At 38.8% G+C, this 6836-nt stretch overlaps 1 pseudogene; it reads left to right on the forward strand.

Moving 5' to 3' along the window:
- Nucleotides 1-2186: 2186 nt before the first annotated feature.
- Nucleotides 2187-2418, forward strand: LOC114237889 (cyclin-dependent kinase 2-associated protein 1-like; annotated as a pseudogene).
- Nucleotides 2419-6836: the final 4418 nt, after the last annotated feature.

Genomic DNA, 6836 nt, shown 5'->3' on the forward strand with positions numbered 1-6836 from the left:
CTCTCCTATATTCAATCCTTTCAGTCACTTTTCTATCAGCCTAGTTCAATGTCTCACAGTGTGTATGTGTATCTGTCTGCCTGTCTGTTGACTATCCTGCTCTATCTGTCCTGGGGACAGCTAGATGAGAATATGTGTATTAGGAAGCCACAAGCCAAAGGGTCCTGATCCACTGCTTGTGTGCAGAATTGGGAACATATCACCCTCGACTTTGCCGAGGGTTCTGTGTCCAGGGTAACTATCATCTTCTATCCCCAAGGTCTGAAATTCAGGGCCTCTAGAAGATACCCAACATTCTCCAATTCACAGCATCAGTCTAAACATATATATTTTTGAATCTGTTAACTTTCATGTTCCTATGTCTATAAAAATATCTACATGGGTAGATAAACATATGTATCAAATTATATCTTTATTTTATTTACTTAACTTTTTATTTAAATAAACTCACCTCTTGATTAATTAAATATATTTATATTATTAATTAATCTAAAATATTTTACTAACTTGGTGCTTTTACTCTTTTGTATTTGTGTAAAGGGTAGGAGTGAGAAGGGGGGAAATGATGTGCCTGAGTCAAATCACCAAGTGTTTATTAAGACTTCAAATAGACCCAGTGACTTCTGCTTGCAAGAAGATGGAGGAAATGTAATTTTCCCCATTGCTCCCACTAAGCACAACTGAAAACCCTGGACATAAAATATAAAACAAATATAAGAAACCTCAGAAAGGTGGAGAGAGGACAAGACTTCTGGACCCGAGGAATGGCATGGTGGCAGATTCCCTGGGTTTTCTCTTTGCCTCACACAGACTGTTATGATCCCACAGTCTGAGGTTCTGTTCTCTTTTTTTTTAAGTCTATTTTTTTCTCTATTGTTCAGATTGGGTAATTTTTATGGTTCTTTTATTTCACTTTTTCTTTCCTTTGAAAAAAAAACGAACAGAATCTCAGACTGTGGGATCATAACAAAAGATCTAACATTTGTGTCATCAACGTCACAGAAGAGGAGAAAGAGGATGGGGCTGAACAATTATTGAGAGAAATAATAACTGAAAACTTCCCAAATTTGACAAGAGACATATATTTCCAGGTTCAAGAAGCTGAGCAAACTCCAAACAGGATAAACCTAAGAAACCCATGCCAAAAACACATTATAATTAACCTTCTGAAAACTAAAGACAAGGAAAACTTGAAAGAAGGCAGAGAAAAATGACACCTTATCTATTGTAGAAGAATGACTTGTATGACAGCAGATTTCTCGTTAGAAATCATGAAGGCCAAGGGGAAGTGGCATAATATTTTTCAGGTGCTGAAAGAAAAGAACCTTCAACCCAGAATCCTATACCCAGTGAAAATATCCTTCAGGAATGAAGGGGAAATCAAGACATCGCAAGTGAAGGAAAACTAAGAGAATTTGTCACCAGACCCATGTTAAAAGAACGGCTAACTGAAGTTCCCTAAACAGAAAGGAAACAATAAAAGAAGGAAACTTGAAATATCAGCAAAGAAGAACATAATAAGCGAAATTATGGTAAATACAATAGAATTTTCTTCTCCTCTTGAGTTTTCAAAATTATCTTTGACAAAGCAAAAAAATTATAACACTGTCTGATTTGGTTCTAAATGTAAGATATTTAAGACAATTATATTATAAATGGGGGAGGGTAAAGTACACAAAGGGAGGTAACACTTCTCTAACATTACTCAAACTGGTAAAATGATGACACCAAAAGACCAGTAAGTTAGGTAGATATAATATTTAGAGCAACTATTTAAAAGCTATGCAAAGAGATACACTCAGAATCACCACAGATAAATCAAAATGGAATTCTAAGAAATGTTTAAGTAACCTACAGGAAGGCAAGAAACGAACAAACAAACCAGAGAAACAAAAACAGAGAGAAAACAAAAATAAAATGGAAATAATAAAAAGTGTTCAGGAGCTCAGTGGGTGCACAACTGTACAAACCAGCACACAAATGCCGGGCTTGCTAAGCCACCACTACTACCTGCCAGTAGGCCCAGCTTCACCACTGTCACACTCACAGGCCTGCCCCTGGCTGCAACCAAGTGCCATCCATCACTGATGGGGGGAGGGGAGGCATGTTTTCCAAACTAAACTTGACTGCACAGGCCCGTGGTCTCACTCAACAAGGTTGGAAACGTCCACTCACCTTTTACCTTCATGGTAATGTCCTTACAGTACTATCAGTGGCTGAGTGACTACAGGCCACCATCCCTAGGCTACACCCAGGGAACTGGGAGAAGCCAAGTACCTCAGAGCAAATATGCAGAGTGGCTGACCATCATAAAGGGTTGGGGAAAGTGATCAGACCCACCTACACTGAGGCATCATCCACCCTAGAGGACTGGTTAGGGAGTGCTTGGTTGAAACAGAACACAATGCCAGACCCTAGTCACCTTGTTAGTTTTGAAAGGTTTTCCTTTTTTTTTTACAAGATGGGAGGTTACAGTTGTCTCTTCTGTCCAGAAGAAACATGTTTTCAAAATAGTAACAGTTTGAATTTTTCTCCCCTTTTCCCTCTCATGGTTAATTAGGCTCTGAACCTATAGAAAAGATTTTGCAGTTAATTAGAATTTGCATTTTAAGTAGTTAGGAACTATTCGGGTTTTTTAAAAGCATCGATTAAAAAGACGCACATAAAAGTTGTTATCTACTCTTCTGGCAAACTATAGCTTGCCTCCAAGATACCAGTATCTCACTTTAATCTTCTCTGTTGAATTCATTTATGTAGCCCAAATTCTTCCTTGTTCCTTTTCATAAGCCAACACAACTCTAAGGATTTTGTTTTTAATGAATACTGACAGCTCACTTCATTTTTTTTTTTTTAATTTTTATTTATTATTTATTTATTATGTTTATTTTTGGCTGTGTTGGGTCTTCGTTTCTGTGTGAGGGCTTTCTCCATTTGCGGCGAGTGGGGGCCACTCTTCATCGCGGTGCGCGGGCCTGTCACCATCGCGGCCTCTCTTGTTGCGGAGCAGAGGCTCCAGACGCTCAGGCTCAGCAGTTGTGGCTCACGGGCCCAGTTGCTCCGCGGCATGTGGGATCTTCCCAGACCAGGGCTCGAACCTGTGTCCCCTGCACTGGCAGGCAGACTCCCAACCACTGCGCCACCAGGGAAGCCCCTCACTTTATTTTTTTAATTTTTATTTTACTGACAGATGTACAGTATAGATTCTACATAATAGAACTTCTTTTTTGCTTAAGCACTTGCATGGCTATTAGTGCTTTGAAGTCAGTTTAAAAAGTCACAATTTATAAATACAGAAAAAAGAGCAACCCAACAGCAATTTTTGTACCAAGACTGTCTGTAGATTTCAGTACTGTCTTTACTGTAAGCTGATCAAAACATCTGGAAAAAAAGACTAAAACTGCTTTCATCTTCATGTGTATTTATTATTTGACATAAAAAACTTATTTTCATTAACAAAAAATTGAAATAAATAAAATTAAATGGAAGATTGAGGCCCCTAACATATTAATAATTACTAAACACAAATGGTCTAAATACACCAATTAGAAGACAGAGATTGGCAGACCAGATTTAAAAACATGACCCAGCTTATATGCTGTCTATAAAAGACTCACTTCAATTATGATGATATTGACAGGTTGAAAGTAGAAGTATGGAAAAAGATATACTATGCAAACATTAATTAAAGGAAAGAAGGAATATTAGTAACAAATAAAGTAGACATCAAGCAAAGAAACTTACTAGAGACAGAGAGGGACATTGTATAATAATGAGTCAACCCATCAGGAAGATAGAGTAATCTTAAATATGTTTGCACCAAGCAACAGTGCTGCAAAAACCAATAGAACTGAAAGGAGAAATAGAGGAATTCTGAAGGAAGAGCAGATTTGAATCACTAGATATTTAGAAACCAGAAAACATGACAGGACTGGAAATCGGTAAAGATGGACTTTGTGCAGATGGGCCAGGCTGGGACCCGTGAGAGACAGAGTCAGCTACATATGATGGCGCCTGAGAATTCTGGCAGAGTGTGGTATGCAAGATGATTTCAGAAGGCATACCACTGAAGGTTTTTTTTTAACTTTATACCTAAGTATTTACTTTAATGTTATTAGGGAAAACAATACTTGGGCACAGAAGGTAGAAACATGTTTACACAGACCACCTAGATTAACATTTTGCCATGAATTTTTCAGACCCTCATGTACTAAACATTTCACCATGACTTTTTGGAAGTAGGGATAGTAAGAATAACTGCTCCTATCGTCTTTCCCATAGTGGTCTTGGTAGGTTATCATTCCCACATTGAGATTGCGTCCAAATTGGCATGGGCTGTCAAGGTGTCCCAACTGTGTCATACCACCAAGCAGGGGTCAGACCCTCATGTACTAAACATTTCACCATGACTTTTTGGAAGTAGGGATAGTAAGAATAACTGCTCCTATCGTCTTTCCCATAGTGGTCTTGGTAGGTTATCATTCCCACATTGAGATTGCATCCAAATTGGCATGGGCTGTCAAGGTGTCCCAACTGCGTCATACCACCAAGCAGGGGCACCACCCACTCTGAACCAAGGAAGCATCTAGGCTTAGTGGCAACATCAGTCACCAACTGGCCAGTCTTGAACCTAGATCTAGGAGTTTTTCACATGTTTAAAATAAACTCTTTTCTTGTATGCATTTGAAAACAAAATTATATTTACTACTTGATTGTCATTTTTTTTATTTTAATTTTTTAAAATATAACTTTTGTTTTTGCAGTGTGTGTGTCAGCAGTATATTGAACAAGTATGACTGAGACACAATCAAAATTCAACTTAATGTTTTGTTTCCCAGGTCTCCTTTAAACTTGATCCAGTGGGAAAGCTTTTTTTTTTTTAACTACCACTGGATAACATCCCAGCAGGCCCAGTGTCTTTTTTTCCACTAGCTCTTAGGTAAAAGACAGTCTTACAGTCTTTTATGTTCTAACTCAGTTTTAATTTGGTAATTTGAATGTCAAGTCCTAGATATTAGCCAGCTCTTCCACCTCCTCCCCATCCCCTGGGCAAGGCCTCTACTTGACAGCTGTCTGCCTTCCAGGAAGGCAGTGTGGTTGGCTTCTGCTCTTTCCACTCGCTTCCTCCTTCATTTGTTAGCTGCTATTTTACTTCTTCCCAGGTTAGAAAAGGGGAGGTCAGAGAGAAGAGAGGTAAAGGCGCTAGGACAGTATTTTCTGGCTGGTGGCTGAGGGCTCTCTTGGCCAAGTAGGTCACACCTGAGTTCTTCTTGCCTGGGCACTTTCACGTAGATTTCTCTCTCTCCCTGTGGCAGGGCACTTAAGTATTTCTAGTCCTTTCACAACCCCTAAAAAGACAGCATTCCCCTCTAGCTTCTTTTTGCTGGAGTTCCTCCAGGACCCTAGATGATCTGACGCAACTTCTCTTTATTCCAAGTGGCCCACATCTGGTCCATGGGAAACAGTAATACCTTCCTTGTCCCCAAAACACTGGGAATGCAGCCCATTCCTAACATAGCCACTCCTACCCTTTCTTAGGCAGGAGTTGGTTGCAATTACTCCATCTCCCCTAACTGTGGGGAACATATTCCATAGCTCTCTGTGTCGTCCCAAGGAAACTTGTCACTCGAAGTCTGAAGAAAAGGCAGTACCCCCTTTCTGCTATAGCACCAGACCCCACCTGAAAGGTCCTCCACAAATCCTCCTCTCCCTCCACACTTTGACTCATTTTAAATATCATTGATCTGGCTAAGGGGTACAAAAATCATGGAACCAGTTCTCCGCAATTTCCTATGTAAACTTGCATATGAGGAGTCCATCTTACACTAACTTTGGCAATATATGCTGTATATTACATTGGAGCCTCAGTCAAAAACCATGGTTGGAAACCACATTCTAACATCCTGCTATATTTATTTGCATGATTACTTTCTATTTAAGGAAAGTGATATCAGTTTTCATTTATGATAGAGTTTATTTTTTAAATTAATGTATTTAATTATAGCGTGAGTTGATATTTTTAAATATTAAGTGATAAAATACAGGAGGTAACATAGATAAAGCTAAAACACAGAGACAGTATATCAGTAATAGTCATCATAGATTATAAATCTAAGGTATTTTATAGGGATTAATTTAGTAGTAGTGAGAAGAATACATTGGAGGAAGGAGAAAATGTAGTTTTCCCATAAATCCCAAAAATACAAATACACAATCATGAAGAAGACAATAGATAGCACAGGGAGCATTTGGGAATAGAATGCCTTCTAAGAGTTAAGGTATAACACGGGCTGCAGTGTATGATTATGTCCTTTGTTTGCCATATTCTCTGACTTTTGAGGAAACTGCCCTATCCCTCCCAAATGCATATAAAATAAAAGCAGTACATTCAAAGGGACCTCAGTCCTTAGCCACAGTTGATTGTTCCAGGGCAGGAAATTGACTAGAGTTTGGCTAATTATACTCCTTCCTTAGGAATTTGGAATTAGGACCAACAGATTACAACTCAGTTTAACTATCCTGCAGGAATGGATTAACCATTAGTGTACTGGCAAATTGTATTTCTGAACTTGTGAAATGGACAGCCCTCATCTCAGAGCCTGATGATATGTGTTACCCAAACTCGTGAAAACTAATGAGTGAAAAAACCAGAACTCTAATTTTTACATTTATAATGAGAAATATAATGATCCAACAAACTAGGTACTTTGGCATACAGATCAGCATATCCTGTCACTGCTTAATCTACATAAGCAGCCAAATTATTGGAAAGTTCTTTGAAATCAGAACAAGGGATGCTAGCTCAGTGAGCATAGTGGCTGGTGTCTGGACCACAATAA

This window comes from Balaenoptera acutorostrata, chromosome 4, assembly GCF_949987535.1.
Source record: "Balaenoptera acutorostrata chromosome 4, mBalAcu1.1, whole genome shotgun sequence".
In the NCBI taxonomy this organism is placed as follows: Eukaryota; Metazoa; Chordata; class Mammalia; order Artiodactyla; family Balaenopteridae; genus Balaenoptera; species Balaenoptera acutorostrata.